This window comes from Lathamus discolor, chromosome 5 (genome assembly GCF_037157495.1).
Source record: "Lathamus discolor isolate bLatDis1 chromosome 5, bLatDis1.hap1, whole genome shotgun sequence".
Classification (NCBI taxonomy): domain Eukaryota; kingdom Metazoa; phylum Chordata; class Aves; order Psittaciformes; family Psittacidae; genus Lathamus; species Lathamus discolor.
Genome location: NC_088888.1, coordinates 9,392,982 through 9,413,675, shown reverse-complemented (window position 1 = coordinate 9,413,675; position 20,694 = coordinate 9,392,982). Strand labels below are relative to the sequence as shown.

The following is a 20,694-nucleotide window of genomic DNA, read 5'->3' as shown; positions in this document are numbered from 1 at the left end:
GGTGGGTGTTAGCAGGGGGACCATGGGAGGCACTACCCCACTCCCAGACCCAGCAGATGCCACGTGATCAGAAGGAGCTTGACTATGCATTTTCTTATCAGGCTGTGCTCTCATTTGTTCTTTTACTAAGTTCAGATTATTGTGGATGAAAGGAAAGTGTGGGGTTTTTTCAGGCTTATCAGGGCCAGAGTTGTCTTTGAATACCAGCCAAAAGAGGATTAAAGTGAGTCCTTGAGTAATGGCTCACCTCACCAAAGACCACTGATGTGGGGAAGGGCTGCAGATTGCATCTTGGTGCAGCATTTCTGATTATTTATTTGCTTGGATTGGGACTCGTTGCCCACTTCTGTACGTTAATTTGGGATATCCAATTGCCGTTCTTGATCTCTCTTCTGCTATGTACAGCCTCTCAGGTGTGCCTTCTCTGATGTGCCCCTTGGTCTCCTCTCAGTTGTAAGAAGTTACTGTTCTCTTAATCCCTCCCCCCCCCCCCCCCCCCCCAAAAAAAAAGCAACCCTTGTATTTGTAGCAGGAAAGCTTGTCTTGGCATGCTTCAGCTTGATCCAATTCTGTTGCTCTTTCCCTGGCCCTGCCAGCCTAAAATGCTCAGAAGAGAAGATCTTTGAGGCTAGTGGAGCTCTGTCAGTGCACTTGCTGCCTGGCCAACTGCAAGTGGGCACTGCTACCCCACATCCCTGGAATCTCACTATTTCCAGCCCTTGCACAGTCTCCTTTCTTACTCCTTTTGGTTTCCTCTGCCTGTGTTCACTCTACTTTCCTCTACATTCGCATGCAAGCTCAGGAGGCCAAAAGCAGCCTCAGCTGTAGGTCTGATGTAGTCCTGCTGTGCCTCTTGCTGGCTCACCCTTGCACAGATGCGGCATGTATGAAGAACTGGGAAGAGCTCTGGCTTTGCCAGCCAACAGTTGCTGTGTCCCTAGATCACACAGCAAGCACCCTTTGGCTCAACTCTCCTGTCTCCACCTCATTCCCTTTGGCTCAGAGCAAGTTTTGGACTGTACATGTGGCTGCTAGAGAGGAGAGTGTTTTCAAGATAATAAATAAAGCAGAAGAAATATCAATAAGAGAAATATCAGATATTTCATGGAGCTTCCCATACTTTCTTTTTTCTCCTTGCTTTCTCAGGTGTGTTATGTCCGTTCCCTAGGGCACACTGGCCACAGGATCCTAATCTTTCTTTGCTCTCATGAGGGCATTTCTTGGCGTGGCTGCTGAATATAGTGATATGTGCGGGATGCTGGTTGCTTTAAGCCTATACTTTGGCAGCTTTGGGTTAAAATAAACAGGAACAGGGTGTACTGCTTGTGAGTTCTTATGTAATTGCTGCAGCCCCACAGATGAAATTCATTCAACACATCTCTTGTTTGTGAAAAATGTAGAGGTCAAGATAGTCCCTTTTCCTTTTCACACCCTTCCTCATTATTTTTGAGTTGCATGGTTTTTAGATGAGTAACTGAGAAACTGGAAAAATAGTGACTGGTCTCTTAAATGGGAAAAAGAAATTTGTTGCTTTGATCTTTATTAAATAAATATGTTTGATCAGATCCTAAAAGAAGGAGAAAGAATCTGATACTCTTTATGCACCCATGAGCCCTTTGTATGGATTTGTAGTCTGCTGAAGTAAAGGGCTCAGTATAAAAAGAAATGTGAATACTCCGATTGTGATGGACAAAAACTGAAGGAGTGGAATTATTTGAATTCTAAACTATTTAAATTGAGTATTTGCTCAGAGGAATACTGGGATGACAAGAAGTGATTGCCTATTTTTTTTTAATTCATCCTTGATGTCTGGAACACCTTTCAGTTATTGGAATTGCGTGGATGTGAGCAATCTCATGAAAAACAAGTTGAGTGTGCTCATAGGACTGAAGTTAGTTGTGTGCATTCATCCCACTGAGTTTAAGGAGGTGAATGGTGTAAATACAGCTACTTGTGTGTTTGTGGATCCATGTATTATTCCATGGTAATGGAATTCCATGGCTCCTGTCTTGCAAGGATCTACTGAAGAAGTAAATACTTGCTGAAGCTGCCACATGAGGTGGGTGTATTTCTCATCTTCCACCTCCCCAGATGAAGCAGTCAAATCCAACTTTTATAACCCAGGCCATTCGCCCAGTAGGCCAGATTCTGAAATCCCTACTCAATGACATTAATACTTGTGGTTTTGCATAGGCAAAGCATTCACTGGTACAAAGGAAATGTGTGCCCAAATAAGCTTAAAGGAATGGTCAACTAGTCTACTTTAGTAATTTCTTGCAAACTCTCTTCTGTATATATCTGTATATCCTGTAAGGAATAGTTCTGCACCTTAGCATCCTCACCTCTCGTAAGTAAGTTTGCTTCACTTTAAATTGAAATACTTTGGAGTTAAGGCATGAATGAGATCATGCTTATACGCTACGCTATATGTAGCATTACTACTCTTGCAGTAAAAAACCCCACAGTGATCTTGTGAGACAACATTTATGATATATCTATATTTAAATACATCTAAATCCTGAATTCAGTTAAGGGGGAAGTTGTAATTTCTTGAATTCTTTTTTGCCTTCAAATCTTCTCGTAATATGAAAGTTGCAAATGAAGGCACAAGTTTAACAGTTTCTTTTCAGGTTTTTGTTTTTTGCACGAAGACCCCACAGAGTAACATGCCTCGATTAATGGAAAGCAAGAATGGGTTGCATAAACACCCAATGAATATTTTCTTAGCAAATTAAATCTGATTGAATGCTTTAAGCCAAAGAAATATTTGCATAGCTAATGAAACTGATTAACTTGGAATTAATTTGCAATGTTTAGTCACACAGCTTAAAAGTAAAGTGATGTTAGTGGTGTGTTGATTATTATTAGTACTCAAGATAATCAGGCTTGCTAGATGATTAAATGTAAATACATGGTAAAAAATTGGTTCAGGTTAATAAACAATTTCAAATAGGAAAATACCCCATGATGATAAAGTGAAATCAAGGGCTGGTAATTGTACAAGTAGAAGTTAAGAAGTGTGGGGAAAGCTCTTTTCTTCGGGTGAAAAGCTGGGATCTTTTTTCCATTTGCCTTTGATTTGCTAATGACTTCCTTATGATCTGTGTTACACTTGTGCCTAGGAAAGCCAGTATGGGGTACAGACCTGATGTACTCAAGTGCTGTACAAACAGATCTCGGTGAGCTCATGGGAGTGTGGATAGGAACTAATGGGTAGAGGCATCAGGCAGAGATGATGGTTTGTGGGTCAGTGCCTGTGTGCATAGACAGCAGGCGGACCTTGGTTCTCCAGCAGCCTAACTGTAGCTGGGACTTTTTTTGCTTAGCTCTGCAAGCCTCGTAGCAAAGTTTTGGGATGGAGTAGCAGGGAGAATCATGTAGTGACTTTTGGAGACGCCCCTTTGAGATAAGGTCTCTATTGCAGAAAGCATGGAGATTTATGCTTAAAAATGAAGTGGTTGTGCTGCTAAAGAGGTGGTATTGCTGACCTGTAAGGATGCAGAGCTTGCTGGTCAGTAACCTTAAAGAGCAGAGAAATAACCTTGGCATAGGAAGCAAATGTCATGCTAAGGATAGAGAGGCACCTAATAAAGTACCTATTCTTAGCCTCTTATCTGGAGGTTCAGTCAGCCTGTAGATGAGCTAGAGGTAATGCTACTTCCTTTGTGCCATCCGTTTCAAGAGTTTTATGTCGTGTTTTTGAAAGTAGCTACTATGATGATGCCCTGGCCTCTGCTTGGTTATTCTAGGTGCTGGGGAAGGGCTGGGAGAACATGTGGTAACTCCACTCTATGGAAAGATATCATATTCATAATATTATCCAATGCTTTTACAATATATAACCCACATGTATACGCATGTATTTAGCTCCCAAGGCATATTCAGCATTTACTTTTTTCAGTAAAAAACGAGAGGAACCATAATGAAGTCTTTAATTCAGGGCAGAATCAGGCCCACTGCCAGGTTCAAAATATTGTTATATTCAGGATAACTCTGTTTACTGATAATATTAGGAAGAACCTCCTTTATTGCCTCTGACTGCATAAGACATCTAACCTTATAATGTGTTTAATACAAAAGAACAATGTTTATAACATGAGAGCTTCCTGCTTATAATAGTTATCTTGGTCAGCATCTCTTGATGTTTTACAACCAAATTATAAGTCCATTTAAGTGACTTATTACACCACAACCTGGATAGTAAGCACAGGTAAACAGGTTCTCTGGGAAGATTTAAACTGGGAGGACAGTTGCTGTAAAGCCTAACAGAAATTCATTACACTTAACAGATGGAACAGATTAAAAAAAAAAAAGTCCAGAACTACAGATATCAGGGAAAGAAAGTCCTAAATCGTCAGGATGCAATGAAAGCCTGTCACAGGGTGCTATACAAATGACTTGGAAAGCAATTTTAATTGATTAAAAGAGTAGGTGAAAACTGGACTTGGTTATGAGCTATTTTAAGACAGCCTTCCAGGTTACCTATCACCAGTGGGTCAGCTTAGAAAGCCAGCCTGGTTGTGCTTGGCTGGAAAGTGAATGGGGTGGGTGGGGGACGACTGTAATGATGATTTGTGTTGCCAAAACCTGACAGAGGGCTGCAGACTGAGGAGAACGAGAGTCCCAGGCAGTTAAAAATCACATGAAGCTTTCATGTAAATCACTGCGTGTCAGGATTTTTTAATTTGTTTTCTACTCTTCAGCTTTCAGGGTTTGCTTTGTCCCTGCTCTCCCAACTCCCCTCTGTGACTATGAGGACTAGAGGCTTATTTTGTAAATGGCAAGTTGAAAAACACATCAGCTGTTCGGGGATCTGCCATTTAGTCAATCAGGAAGACAGCACTAAAAAGGAACAAAGAAAGTCCCTGGCAATGAACATGGATTAGGAAATCTAGAGCAAGTGATAGTTTTCAGAGCTCTGATATGCCAGCAAAGTACAGAAAAGCAGGACAGAGCCAGCAGAGAGGCTTGGAGCTGGAAGGAAGTAGCATCTGTGAAATGGCTGTCAAACCCACAAGTTTTGAAAGAGATTTTTGGAAGTGTGCAGAGGGTTAGAGTCAGTAACAATCTGTTATTTGCCAGTTAATGCGGACTCAATGTCTTAGTTGTACCCCTTAGTTAGGGGCTCCTTTGCTTAGTGAGGAGCTCTTCATACAGACTGGCTAAACTACAGCAGTGAACTTGCTCTTGGTGCAAGTTTCTTGTGGCAGTCAGGACTAACTCACCAGAGTCAGTAAAGTTCGTGTCTCATATCAGTGCCGTATCCAACTTGGAGCTTCATCCTCCAGTTTTGTTGCCAAGCAGGTTTTGAGGGACAGGGAAATGGAACAACCTGCTTAACACTATCAGTCAGGTTAAAAGAAAAGAGAAAACAGCCAACATCTTTGCTTAAATCTTGAAGATTTTGTGGCTCTACTACTTTGCTTATTAAAACTGAAGCCACCCCAATAGCATTGTTCTTGGAAGGAATTGCAATAGCCTGACTAGATGTATAATGTTTAAAGGAGAAACTTTGCTTCAAAGGCAGAATTTAAGTTGCCTTCCAGCTTTGACTTTGCTTTTGGAATACAGGAACTGAAGTGCCACCTGCTAACAGTTTTCCCTTATTCTTTATACAGGCCCATATCAAGTCCTTCCTTTCTAAAGGCTTGTCTCTAACTTTGTAACTGCTTATGCAGGGAGGAAATGAGAGGCTGAAATCTTTTCTTGCTTCGTGACCCCATCACTTGCCTAAAAAAGAAAAATGATTTGATGTCTCTTTCATCCTTCTTACAATACCCAGACAATAGGTGGGCCAGTTTTGAGTTCTAGATGGATTTTACCCACTATCAAAATGTATATAATGCTCAGAGCACGTAAACAACTATACTGACAGCTGTGTTAAATGGTGTCCGAATCCTAGCTGTCAGCTGGTTGGGTATTGACCGTGTAAACAAGCAAGGCTCTTTCCAAAACCTGCCTACAGTGCACAGTTCCCTCTGCTGTAGGGGTTATTATGTGAACACATTGCATGTGCCATGTAGGAATTTGGACTAGACATTCCTATTACATTTATCTTCCTTATTTATATATATCTTCATATAGAACTGATTCTGTGTTAGTTTGATGCTTGACTTGGATGCTATGAGCAGGGCTTGCCCTCATCCATCTGTACACCAGAGCAGGTCAGAGGTGGCCTTCATTTTAGCTGATAGCTCAGGAAGCAAGCAAAAAATAGCATGGTAACAACTAGTAAGCAGAAATAATAGTGGTTAGAATTTTACTCTCTGATTTGGTTTTGGCTGTTTGGCACATCTGCAGCTTTTTTGCAAGTCAAGCGTATTATCATCAAAATGGGGACAGGCAGAGGGTCTGCCTTAAAACTTGTTTCTTTATACCCAAGCTATAAAAGACCTCATAAGAAGTGTAGATGTAGTTTGCAGTAAAGTTGTTTTATGTTGTCAAATGTAAAGAGATCTTTGTAATTGACAGTTTAGGTCTGTGTTTCTATAATATAAGCAGAAAAAAAAGGCTTGAGCACAGAATAGGTAACAATGAATAATAGTTAAAAATTGCAATCTGTAGGAATGTGCAATTTTCAGTTAAAATCAATTGGGTTTTCAGCTCAGATGTTTATTATTTGCAATGAAATAGATTTATGCCTTCACCAGAAACCCATATACCAGTCATGAATCCCCTGTTAACCCTCTACTTGAAACTTGTGGCACATCAAAACAGTGCAGCATTCTGAAGTCTGCAGTAGGTGTGTGCGTTCTCTTGGCTGTGCTTGCTTCCAAGGGAATGTGCTGCAAGGACAAATGGAAGTTCTGGTTTTGCTGCTACAGGCAAATGCAGTTTGTGAAGGGCACAAAACTTAACAGGCAAAAGAAGCTGAGACACTGCTCTTTTCAGTAGGGAAAGAAGTCATGTAAAATTTCATGCTTGTGTTTTTATGCTTTGTAAACATGGAGGTCTTTTTTCTCTTTTTTTTTCTTGCCAAAATCTAAGATAAGACAGTAGTTGAGAGCTGGTGTGGTCGGACCTTGTTTCTATGAAGTTATTGATTTTTGTTGTCATCCCAGGGTTGTTTGGTGTTTCATAGTCCAGATCTTTTGCACTGTGGAGGTTAGATGGTTTTCAGCAAGGGGAAGGTGGCTAGTGACTGCAGCTACAGGTGAATAGGACTGTAAACTGTTGGTAAAAATATTCCTAGGTGGTGGTTTTGGTAAAGATGCAGAGGGCATCCATTTCCAAGGTGCTTTCTTCATTACTTTCGCCATTTCCTTCCTCTTCGCCCTTTTCTTACAGCGTAGCATACATAGAATAGGATTACAGAATGGTTAGAGTTGGAAGGGATCTTGAAACTCATTCAGTTCCAGCCCCCTGCCATGGGCAGGGACACCTTCCACTAGACCAGATTGCTCCATGCCCTGTCCAACACGGCCCTGAACACTGCCAGGGATGGGGCAGCGACAGCTTCTCTGTGGCAGGGCCTCACCACCCTCACAGTAAAGAATTTCTTCCTTATACCCAACCTAAATCTCCTCTGTTTAAATTTGAAAGAGAGCTTGAGATGGAACTGTGCTTTTTCAAAACGTTTTTCTCATGTGTACAGGACTTTAATATTCTGTCCTTTTTGAGCAGCTGAAGCATACAGGGGCAAGGTTGCCTTGCCTCTTGTACAGAAAACATGTAGCATTCACTGCTGCAGGAGTTGCCTGAAGTCAGTTTCAAGGAAAAGAATAAATCCTGAATATTCAATACCCATAATGTGATGGTCGTTTCCCCATGTTGGAATTTGATGGGAAGAGCTCATATTTCAACCTGTGAAAGGATGTGCTTTGCCAGCAAAGCTGGGTGAGTGGAATATACAGTTGATACATTACAATAGGTTTATACTTATTTCATGCCTGTGTCCCTCAGAGGCTATCCAGAGCACAGTTCTTGCTCAATAACAAAAAGTATAGCAAAAGAATCTGTTTGCTTACAAGTAGTATTCACTTTCCTTTTGAGCATTTCATTTATTTCTACTGCTAAGGGCAGGATAGTGAATGAAAGTTCAGCAAACCCCATTTCTCATTGATGTTTTCTCTAAGTAATCGTAGCATTTCAGTTTGATTTACCATGGTCTTTTTCCTCCTCAAAAGAAGATTACAAGCTAGGGAGCATATTGACTGGAAGAAAATAGCTGCTAATCTTCTGAAACTAATGTTTAATCAGTGATGGAAAGAAAGAAAGTAACTAAAAAGCTTCATCTAGCTAATTAAATAAAGCTGGTTATTCTGCTGGAAACAGTTAATGAACCTGAAGTAATATAATTATTTTCAGAATATTAAAGCAGGAAATAAGTGATTACTTACTTAAGACTAAATAATTACAGTATATTCTTTAGTGTAAAAGGTTATAGATGCCAAAGACTAAATAACCACTATGCTTCTAATTCTCCCTCAGAGGGTATTTTGCGTGAGTTATTACATTTGATATCTAGCTTATACTGAATTTACTTCCTTAAGATAATCTCCAATGATCTCTAAGGGAATTTGCCTCTCTAGGTGCCTCTTATTGTTCTCATTTTTAGGGACTTGCAGTATTTGATTGCCCTTAAAACTCAGCTGTGATTGTGGTAACTTGTGCAGAAGGGATGAAATGCAGGGATTCTGATCACGGCAGTAACAACTCTGAGCTAAGCCTAGCAGTCTGCTCTGCTGCTGAGATGCTGCTGGGGCAAAGGAGTTTGGTCTCATGGGCTGAAATACTCCATCTCGGTTGGAGTTCAGCTTGTGTTTTGGTATGTTTCACATATCTTCTGTTTCGAGACTAAGGACGAAGGGGAATTTTTCTAGGAATGGCAGATTGTAGCCTAATTACCCCTGCAAGTGCTGGGACCTTCCATCTTTGAGAGCAGAGTCTGCTTAATGCTGGGCACTTTGGAAAATCCTACCTGGCTCTGTCCTAATAATCACTGAAATATTTTTCTTCTCAGCATCTGAAAGCTAAGACACATGGTGGTTAAAAACAACCAACCCCCCTGGTTGTCCCAGCCAGCTCCAGACAAAGGGCTTTTATTTGTGAGGTACAGCCTGGAGGAAGGGGCACTGCAGAGTATCTTGCCCCAGGAGGCATCCCTGAAGGAAAGCATCAGTGTGCCTGCTCTTGCTCCCTTGCTAATGCTGGTGATGTTGCACCCACTGCTGTCCTCCTCACTGATTTGCTGCCTTGGAAGGCTCTGCTTCTCCAGCTCCCCCATTTGTACCTGCAGTGATCAGGCTCAGGTTTTGTGAGAAAAATCCTGAAGAGCTGTATGCACTGGGAGGGAAAGGGACTAGATTTCTGCCTGGCTCAGCTCCCTTTCCCATCCAAGGACATCAGATGAGAACCACAAAGAGCAAAACACAACTTATTTTCAGTCTTTTCATTTATTTGAGTTATGTTCAGTGCACCACCACATGCACACTGAATACTCCTTTCACTTTGCCAGGAGCAACCGTCCTAAATGTGGATGTGGCTCATACGATCATTGAAATAAACACCTCAGCCATTTAAAATTGTATCTTGCACTTGAGAGAGACATACTGAGGACATAGAGAAACAATAGATTTAATTAGGCTTTTAAAATGTGACACATCTATTATATGTTCCATTGCTGCTTTTGAAGAGTCTCTGGTTCTGTATAATAAATCTTGCAATAGTACTATCAGTTAATTAAATGGGTGTCAGCACTGGGAACAATTAAAATAAGTTTATGCTCTTTCAGGGAAACCCTATAGCAAGATGTGCAAAATAGCTTACAATAAAATGAAAAATTAAACCCTTAGTGGGTTTGTGCTGCTGTGTATAAGAAATTTGATGAAAAGCATTTCAAGACAGTAGGCTGGTTTACAGTGTAGCATGTAGTCTGCTCTGCCTCAAAGGTACCAGCCCGTGTCCCCTGGCTTTATTTGCCATCAAATGGTTGTATTCATTAATTCTAACAAGTGAAATTCATCTTGGGGAGGGGGAAACCAACCCAGTTTCTTTAAAGCACCAAACAAAAATGAATCTCACCTAGCAGAAAGTGTGTGTAAGTAGAGGGGGGAAATGTCTCTATTCTGAATAGCCTCTGAGCAGTGTCAGCCAAGAGTCTCTCTGCGTGCTGGATTTAGTGTCAGATATCTGAAGCCAAATTTGGTTTTAGGATAGAGTTTGTATGGTAGATATGTAAGCAAACAGTGATACTTTCTTAACTAGAACAATATGTATATATTTCATTCCATATTAAACCCCATTTCAGCATTGCATTCAACACAGTTTTTGTTGTTTTCCCCCCAGCCTGCTTATTTATTCGGTCTAAATAAGCAGCCTTGAAATGAACATCAAAACTAAATGGCATTGAATATAATGAAACGACATTGAGTCTAATGAAGCAGAATTGCTATGTAAACAGGGATGCTTTTATCTCGCTGGAATTTTTATGTCCTTGCATGTGCCTCAACTAAGTTTTTGTAACCTGATTCTTAGGAAATGTCTGAGATCTCTTTATGATTGTTAGCAGAGACCAAGGCAGTGCTACAGTGTGTGTTTAACGGTGTGGTGTGAAAGTAATATCAAGTTTGCTGTTTTAGAAGCAAAATGTTTGTTGTCTTCACCTTATTACAGGGGGTTGGCTGTAAAACTTGATAACCTTGAAATGCCAGAAGGTCTCCTAAGAAGACCAGGTTTCATGCAGCCAAGGGTTAAGTGAAAGTGTTGCTTGGAAGCTCCCTGCCTATGAGCCCTTTAATTGTCTTTTAATGCCTTTGTCAAGGTACCAATAGTAATAACACAAGCAATAGCAGCAAACCTCATAAAACTTTCTTCAGCTAAGAAACATGCCAAAAGAAGACTTTTCACTTTCCTGCTGTAATGTACGCTGTACCAGGGTGTTAGCTGACCTTTCTCTGCCAGACAAGGGTGAAATACCCAGCCACTGCCTGTGCATCTGCTCTTCATCACCTTGGGCTGTTCCATGAGTTCTGAGAAAGTTCATGGTTCTTCCACTGCAAAGAAAAATAACTAGTAAAGACCTTCCTTAAATATGCTTTTTAATCCCACCTTCTGATTCTGTGTGCGTAAGTCACACTTAAATATATTTGGCTTGTACTTGAACGTTATCATCTACTTCCTCACCGATATGTGCTCTTTGCCTTTTGGACAACAGCCTCAGAGTTTAGCTTTTCATGTCAATGTGCTGCAGCCCCTCATATAGGAGTGTGGCTGAGCAGAAGCATGTGAATGAATGGTGCTATTCAGCGGTGTTGAACGTGGAAGTATCTCTGACGGCACACTGATATATTGAGGCCCTTTCAAACTCTCCACAGCTCACTTGAACTTAAAAATAGATGATGGAAAGGTAAATTAACGTGTGGGTTTTCTTGTCTGAAACACAGTCACTGGAAGAAATGGAAGGAAACCACTGTGATATCTATCACCAAAAACTGTCCTGTTCTTCTAATAGCTTCTTCATGTAAAATACCATCAGTGCTGCCAAGTCTTGCAGTTGTGGTGCAGTTCTTACACCTCTTGCTCTTGGAAGTTTGTGGTTTTTTTCCTAGACATTTGACCTGTTGGGTTTCTGTGTGCTGCCTTTTAATGGGCATGGTGCACAGAAGAGCTACAGTGTGAGTTTTTCCATATGTTTGCATTTATAAAGGCTGGGGACTTGGACTTTGGTCTTAAAATGCTTTCCTCAGCAGGCAGGTATCACATCAACTCTTCTTAAGAAATATGTATCCATTAGTTGGGCTTTGTTTGTTTCCCCTGGGTTGTTGAGTCTGCAATCAGAAATTTAGGGAAATGGCTAGCTGCCCTGACTTTGAAATACTGAAAAACCTCAAAGTAATGTAGCGTGTAACTGAAATCGTGCAAAGTTTGGGTATGAGGAGTGAAGTTTCCCACACCTCATTTTAATTACAAAGATTGTAACAAGAATGGAAAGTGTCACAAGAATGATTCACTTGGGTTTGGTGTTTTGCATTGTAATTACCTAGTCCTTCTTGCTTTGGGCTCTCCTTTTCCTACCTTACTTCTGGGACAAGGTGCGTCTGGCTTTTAATGGTCTAATAAATATGAGTTACAGCTTGTGATTTAATATTTTGAACTGAAAGGTCAAGGGTAGGAAGATTAAAAAGTCATTGGGGGAAATGCTCCCAGTAAAAGCTATCTGTTGCTGGAAGGAACACAGTTTCTGAAGTAAGCATAAGATCAGTTTAAGAAGGCTCTAAGTCCAAATTAAAGCAGAAAGGAGAATAATGTTAGTGAACAGATACCACTAGCTATAGAAGGGTAAATGAAATGAAAAACCAGGCAGGGAAATCATACCCAGGGTTTCCCATTGGGTCTCTGGAGCACTGATTATGATTTTTCTTTTTCATTGGGTTTTTTTTTCAGTATGTGTGGAAAATCTGTCTGAAAGTCAGTGGGACCAAAGTCATGATCAAAGTGTTCTGGCATCTAATCCTTCCAGTTTGGCTTTTGCTAATTAAATTGGAGCTTTTATGACCTTTCCAGGTAAATGACTGCCTATGCAGTAAGTAAATGGTACTCTTTCTTTTTGTGTATGGACCCTCAGATGGGGACTTTTGCTCAGATAACGCACCTCTACAGCAAAGTATTTAAAGCTTACTGCGTCACAGTAAGCTTTGCATTGCGTTACTACAGCTTACTATTTAAAGCTTAAAGTTATCCCTCTGTAAGTGCAGTTTAGTAATGCCTTTAAGGGCATATATAGCTGTAAACAATGATTTGTGTGTGCTGAAATTTTGTCAGCAAGCACTATTTCTTCTCATCTGCTTGCCAGGAATCTTGTCCCTACTGCACATGTTACAGTATATTGAAATGAGCTGCAGTTTTGCATTGCCAACCCAAAAAATGTGCTGTTGAGACTGGCCAACCCAAAAGATGTGCTGTTGAGATCATCCATCCCACCTTGAAAAGAAAATGTGTTAGGAGTTAGTCTGCACTCTGACCCTTTAACCCTTCTCTCCCCCTCCTCAGTGCCTGCACTGTGTGTAAGGAAATAAGGGTATCCCCTCTCCCCTCCCCTGAAATCGTGTTATTTGTGCATGGTGAGAACTGGAGACCTGTGACAGATGGGTTTTCTTCTATCAGAGGCACTCTGGAGAGTCTGCACGTTTCCCTGGGGTCCCAGGCAAATGCCTTGCTTGCTTTCCTCTGAAATTGGCTCTTTCTGTCACAGGAAATGGAATCGTGTCTGCAAAGATCTTGGAATATGCTGTTAATTTTGCGTATTTGTTCTGAATGACAATATGGGAGCTGTTCCTCTAAAATGTTGTCTTTATTAAAGCAAACAGGCTGAGCAGATGTATGATGTGGGTTTCTAATTGTGTATTTGGTAAGCAGAAGGCAGGCTTGTTATCAATTTGGTGAAAGGATGTGGGAGTGAGGAATATGGTCTGGGAGGTAATTAACAGTTTATTGTGCGTTTGAGGATATCTACATCTTTACAAGATAAACCTCTCTGAACATGGAAGCACAACCCCACTGTAAGGGGGTGAGAGCTCAGAAAAAGAGCTGAAGCAGGTCAAGTGGAGACACTGTGCTCCATCCGCTGGTCCCACGGATGGTCACCAGTGGCTATGAGTGACTATTAGGTACTGAAGGAGTAATTAATATAAAGTGTGGTATTTTCTCTCACTATTAAAGGTGGAAATGTATTCATAGACTCATAGAATAGCTTAGGTTGGAAGGGACCTTGGAGATTTAGTTCCAACGCCCTGCCACAGGCAGGGACACCTTCCACTAGAGCAGCTTGCTCCAAGCCCCATCCAACCTGGCCTTGAACACTGCCAGGGATGGGGCAGCCACAGCTTCTGTGGGCAACCTGTGCCAGCACCTCACCATCCTCACAGGGAAGAACTTCTCCCTCTTGTACCTGTAATTATCACTGTCCAGGTTAAAAACGTACCGCAGCAGTGTTAGGTCATTCTGACCTTCTGCAGTGCAAAGAGAAAAAGCTATTTAGTACTTTACAATTTCTTAACAGCATCGGGTTTTTTTCTTCCCCTCCCTGTTGTGTTCTGAGCTGTTAACCAACCCTCCCACAGAGTAAGATCATGCTCTTCTTACTTAGTTGCAGAAAACATTTACCATATACTATAGCAAATCACACAATCAATTTTCATGCTAATCATTCTCTGCTGGAAGCTATTTACTACAAAAACTTCAGAAGTTCTCTTACTAGCTGGAGATCAGGGAGTCACAGCCAAAAGAGTGATTCACTCACGTTTAAAAAAACCTCAAAACAAAACCCCAAATCAAAATTGAATGCTTTGAAAAGGTTTGAGAATTTCAGATTAGATAGGTAAAAGCTGAACAAAGGGACACTCAGAATTTGTCTTATTCAGTGGAGCTTCTCATTTAATCCCCCCAGATATAATTCTAGCTGAAGTAGCTTTCCTCAGCTGTGCTGCCACTTAAATTACAGACCTCTGATGATTTGCATTCATTCTGTCACAGTGGCTTTGTTAGTTATCTCTGAAGTTATCACTGACTTTCCCAGCACCCATGGTTGTGCCCAGGGAGTGCAGTTCCCTTTCTGCCAAGAGCAGGGTCTCTAAAGAAGGTTTCAATATTGTGCTGCCTATAGGCATTGTGGCAAATTTTGCTACTCCTGGTATTGAGCAACTACAGAACTACCAGCTGGTTACATGACCTGCTGGGTCCTAGAAAGCCTCTCTTTCAGTTTGTGTTTTGTGTGAAATACTTTGTTTTCTCTTATATTGCTAAGTTCAGCTCTAACAACCGAATACTTAGCTTAGTGCTTCTGCTTGCAGTATATACTCCTCTTCTAGAATATTCCTCCTCCTGATGAAAGGGCTGACTTTGATTTACATACAAAATGTCTGGTACCTGTCTCTGATGTTCCACTGCTTCCCCAGAATATTGCAGTTTGCACATGGTGGGGAGGAAAAGATAAAGCCAAAATCTTAGTTGGTATCCAGCATAGTTAAATGTGCTATAGATTTCCACAGCCAATTAATACCAAAATGACTAATCACCACCACCTGCAGGCTTATAATGTGACAGTGAAGGGACTGATGGAGTGGGGTCCATCAGCACCTAACTTGCAGACAGCCCACTGTGCATGCAAAAGGTCTTGGGGCCCAAGTGAGGTTTTGTGCTCCTTTTGCAGAGCAAGGAAGAACACCTCCGGATGAGAACCTTGGACCTCTCACTGTTCTCTGTGTCTGTTCTGACTATGCTTACGTGGCAGTCCTAGAAGGTATTTAGAGCCTTGTGCCAGTTTGGCTTTGCGGGAGTTTGAAGAACCTAGTTGTGATTAAAAAAAAGAAGGCAGGCATGTGAAGCTATTGCATGTCTGGAGTTTGTGGTAGGTCTCTTCAGAAAGGAAATGGGCAGATAAAACGCAACTGAACAGAGACTGGATTGTTCTGGAAAGGAAACAGAAATTTGCTTTTAAATAGATATCTGGTAGAGATCTGCAGCATGCCTCACCCTCTGCTGCACCGCATATTTGATTTGCTTTCCAAAATCAAACAGCTTAAGGTTTGAGTCACCCTCCATTAAGTTGAACAAAATGAAAATGCCAACACTTTTGGAACATGTTGGCGTGGGACCTAAATTGAAAACAAACATAGCACCGAGCTGCCCTTCTCAATGCAAATGGAGAGAAAGAAGCTGTTTAGTAAAGTAGGGAATTTGGAGGACTGGGTCTTCTGCCTCGCTCTGTGTTGGGGAAAAGTACTGGACGACAGATAACTTCAGTGTCTGTTGAGTGGGATCTGCTTCTTGACTTGTTTCTGATGTTACAGTTATCACTTGTTTCTTATTTGTCTTGTTCAGTACTCAAAAAGCTGATTCACAGCAGGAGGTCTGACAACTTAGTGCAGAACAATCTGGGACATCAGTGAGTGCGATGCAGCCCTCAGTGATGGGGTGCAGGTCTCAGCTTCTCTTACCATCCGAGCGCAGCCTGTCTGGTGGGAGGTGGAAGGAAGGTGGGAGAAAGGGGTTTGTTGTGAAGTGTCCTGGAGTGCAGCCAGGACTGGGGAGCTGCTATGGCAGATGCTGTGCCTGCAGTCTCACCGTTACCTGTTATTGGATTCCCTCCTCCGCAGGTCACTGCAGGGGAGCATGCGGGTGGTAGGAAGTCTGGCTGTCCGCAGGCATCTGGGAGGCTAAGGCTGCAGGAAAATGGTATTAAATTGGGAATCTGAAGACATCTGCTCAGAAATGCACCAAAGGCTGTGTGTGGAAAGAGCGGGGAATCAGCAGGAGCACACTATGCTGGGGTTTGCAAATGGGCTGAGGTTCCCCACATAATCCTTAGTGCAAAATATGCTTGATACTGTTTCAGCAGGGTTGTCATTTCCAGCTTAATAAATGGAAGACCCATGGTGATTGACTCTGAAAGTAGCTATCAATTCTGTCCTGTGCAAAAAGCCAGTGCAGGCAGTGCCTGGTTTTGGAGCGTGGTCATACTCAGTGCACCTTCCTGAGTGCACTCCACCGTGACCAGAGCACCTTATAAATATGATGTGACATGTTTGCTTTGACTGGTGGCATGAGGCAGGAGCTATTGTAGCTCTCAGTGGGTGCTGCTTGAATGAATAAGCCCACCGTGGCTTCAGACAGGTCTCTTCTCAGGTGAGGTGGGTGAGCAGTTTGTACATTATCTGTTTTTTTTTGTGGAGGAGCTGTGCCTAAGGTTATCAGGAGAAGCAAAGTAGGAGAGCAGATGGGCCTTATTTGCTTGGTATTGCAACCAGTGGGAAGGAAGCCACCCAGGATGCCACACATACAGACCCCTTTGACTGCACTGCCGTAAGAGCAAGGTCCTGTTCTATTTCCAGGCAGGTGGAGGGTGCCCTACAGGCAGGTGTTGCGGGGACTGTTGCTCTGTGGTGTCTCCCAGAACTTACAGCATGCTGGCTGTGGAGGCTCCTTTGAATCACAGAATAGTTTGGGTTGGAAGGGACCTTCAAAGCTCATCTAGTCCAACCACCTGAAGTGAGCAGGGACATCTTCAACTAGATCAGGTTGCTCAGAACCACATCCTGCCTGGCCCCGAATGTCTCCAGGGATTGTGCATCTACTCCCTCACTTGTGATATTTGCCACCAAAGAAGATGGTGGCACAAGGGTGTGCCCCATCGGTGTACATAGGATCATAGAATCATCTAGAGATGTTACCTGATCCCCGCCATGACCATATCCCCACCATACTGGCCCCCCACATTGTGACAAAGGCATAAGGTAAATAGATTGTCCACTTAAACTAAATGCAGTATCCTATCTTTATTTCTGCAACATGGAGTGATGGAAAGTCACTGCAGCCTGATAGTTGTGGACATGAGACTAGATCTCCACTGTGATTAATGATTTCTGCGCCTTAAAAGAAAGGCATTTTAATGTTTTAAATACCTGTTTCTTAATCATCAGAGTTTTCAGGTTGTACAATAGGGCTGATTAATGTGCACCTCGGGTGTGCTGGAGGCTCACGTTTATTACACACACTGTGCACCCATTAATCAGCAGTGTGACACAGTCTGTCATGCTGTATTGCTTAATTACGTTGTCTCCCCCCACCCAGGGCTTAAGTATTGTGCAAAGCCATAAATACTCCAAGAGCCCCATGTGCACTGAAATCAATAGGAGTTTTGCCATTGTACTGGGATGAGAACAGGGCTTCGCTGTAAAAATAACTAACAGGGACTTTCAAGTGGGAAGAGGGGCAGCAAAGGACACATGAATTAGGAAAGATCATACTCAAAGGGGATCTGAAAAGATTACAGAATAAACAAATATATTAAAGGAGGCGTAAGAGTGGCAGTGATAGAGGGTAAAATGAAAATTGGACAAGAGGTAAAAATTAGAGACTTCAAGTGGATAAAGAATATGAAGTGAATGAGGCAATGGGGATTCTGCAAGATGGAAAGGGTAATTCTATACCAGAAGCAGCAGACTTTGTTGAATAAATAAATGAATTGTGACTCTTTCCACAGAGGAGAGTGGGATAAATTCAATATATTGGAGACAGTGTTCTCGGGGCAGGGAAAGGGACGCGTATGTGGAGCAAAACGGAGAGAACAGGAGTAAGCCCACCACTGTGGCACAAGCACTGGACACTGTGGCTCTCTTTCTGGTTCTCCTGGGGGTATGCTCTGCAATATGTAACTGGTCTGCTGCTCTTCTGTGCTTTAGCCAGGGTGCTGGTGGTCTCCTGGGACAAGGTTTGTCCTTTTTGTCCAGTGGTTCGGTAGGAGGCAGGAACAACCTGGGGAACTGTTCTGCTTCTGCAGGATTAAAGTCCCTAATCACCACCAAGAAACTGCCAGATTAACTGTCATTCCTGCACTGAAAGAGTAACTGAAAGGGCAAGGAATTTAACAGCAAATTGGGTTTTTTTTTTTTTGGCAGCCATACCTTTTTCCTTTATCCTGTAGAATGATTTGCCACAATAGGTATTCAACGGTGTTTGAGTCGGTCCAGCCCTAGGTGTCTATCAACTGTCCATCACAGGAACCTGTTTGAATGTATAATAGCAAAAGAAAGGTCTGCTGGGAATTGCTTTAATGGGCTAAATTAGCACTTGGTCAGTTTATGAACACAGTGGCTGGCAGGATTTGGAAATATATTGGTCATTTGGATTTGTCTTGTTATGAATACACGTTAAGTGCAGCAGAATAAAGAAGAATGCATTAGAGCTGGATGGGTAAAGCAATGTAGTTCCAAGAGGCTGTAATACTAAACTTCAAGGTGTGTCATTTTGTGTCAGTCAGGGGCTGCTAAAACTGATCTTTTTTTACCACCTAGTTAGAACCAAGAAGAAATGTGAAAACATGAGGCATCTTTAAAGAATTTAGCTAAGGACATAATGCTGGAATAGCTGCAGAATCCCAGTATTCATATCTAGATTAAAGAATTAAAAATATCCCTAAAGCTCATAGGTTAATGTAGCAAATTCCAGAAATTAATTTGACAAGCTTACAAACCGAGTATCTCTGATTCCATGTAAATCAAATGTAAATACCTAGGCAGGCAATTCTGGAAGTGTTTCGAGAGAATGAATGTTGGGAGGGAATGAAAAGAAAGACCAAAAAAAGAGGGGGGAAAAAAACCCTCCAAACCACCAAACAGAAAAGAAAATATCCAAGCCTTGCAGGCTCCTGCTTTGAACTGGAGGGAGAACACCGTGTGAGGATGTTAATGGAAGATGAGCCCAGGAACCATTTAGCTTTAAAACCTTGTTGCCAGAATATTTTAGGACCACATTACCCTTCCTTTTTTTTTAACCTGTGTTAAAATAATGTGAGGAGTTTGACTTGCAAGCCAGCCTGGGAGCTTGGCTAACTCTGGGGATGCTCTCAGGGAGAGACATCAGCTCCGCAGGTGGCAAAGCCCTTGATGAGACATGAAAGGATGAAGGGAGCCAGTACAGCCACATCACTGCAGGCTGGATTTGAGTACATAACTACAAGCCTGGTGTGATCACCTTTTACTGCTGCGTTAAAAGCTTTGTGCTTTTTCTCAGAGAGGCAATTCTAAATGCTAGTGCTGATTTTAGCCTAATTTTTGCAGTTTTAACTTGTATAGTGTCTAAAGGCACTGTAACCCAACTTTGGGTAGGAATGAACCCAAGAAAAAAAGCAGTCTCCTCTTGCAGTTTATTAGTTGCTTTGTATTTAATTCAGCTGCTGACATCCCACTTCTTATAATTCATCCAAGCCCCCAGAAAACATGGCAAATAGTAAAAAGAGCTAGTGAATAGAATGTTTAGAGTTGGAAAGGGCCCTAAAGCTCATCTAGTTCCAACCCCCTGCCATGGACAGGGACACCTTCCTTGAGCAGGTTGCTCAAAGCAAAAGTCTATGTAGTAACTGAAGTGCTTGTTCATTTAGGGGAGAGTTTGTGACCTGGGGCTCCAATTCAGTCAGGTGATAAGCTCTGTCTATTTATATGCTTGAAATCTGCTGTCCAAAGTCAAGTGGAGCCAAGCCCCCTGTGCAGCTCTGCACCTGCAGTTCACTTCTGCAGCCAATATGGGCTGCAGGTCTGGATGTAGGGCCATGAAAACCAGCTGCAACTAATCCTGGTAGTGCTTCTCTGGCTCATCACACTGAGATAGTAACCTTCAGCCTCAGTGAGTGCTCAGGTTGCCTTGTACATGTCTGCACCCCACTGCAGCTCTGGTGGTGGAGGAAGCCCACCCATGTCTCTGTCACCAGAGCTTTGTCCTTCAGAGACAGCGCTGCAGCTTCATGTCTTAAGGTGGTAGTCAAAGGTGAGCAGCAAGCAGAAGATTATCTAGCCCCTGTGGATGCCAGGGGGGCATGGCTGGCCAGGAGAGACAAATACGGGTGTTAAGGACTCTTGGACCTATATGCCTACTATATATAATATATATATGTAAAATAAGGATATTACCATTTTTCTCTACTGAGTTACTCCTTCACTGTGGATGAAGAAAGACTAGACCAAAACATGTCATTTATCTGTTTAAAAAGCTATTTGGACAAAGACCTGCTTACAGGGCTAGGAGTACTTTCTTTTAGTAATAAATCTTTCATAAAATTGAGGCATTGACTTTACATCTCTGTTAGGGTAATTTACTCCCCACAGTAATTTTGACTTAGTTTGTTCTACATGGAGTGATATTTTAATCATCCTTTCAGTGCTTATTGATGAGGGTTTGCTGAAAAAGATGAGAAGATTAGTT

General features: G+C 42.1%; 1 long non-coding RNA gene across 2 annotated transcripts in view; it reads left to right on the top strand.

Annotated features, from left to right (window-relative positions):
- The window catches only part of LOC136014705 (uncharacterized), an 86,338-nt gene that overhangs the window by 760 nt on the left and 64,884 nt on the right, over positions 1 to 20,694 (top strand). The window lies entirely within an intron of this gene.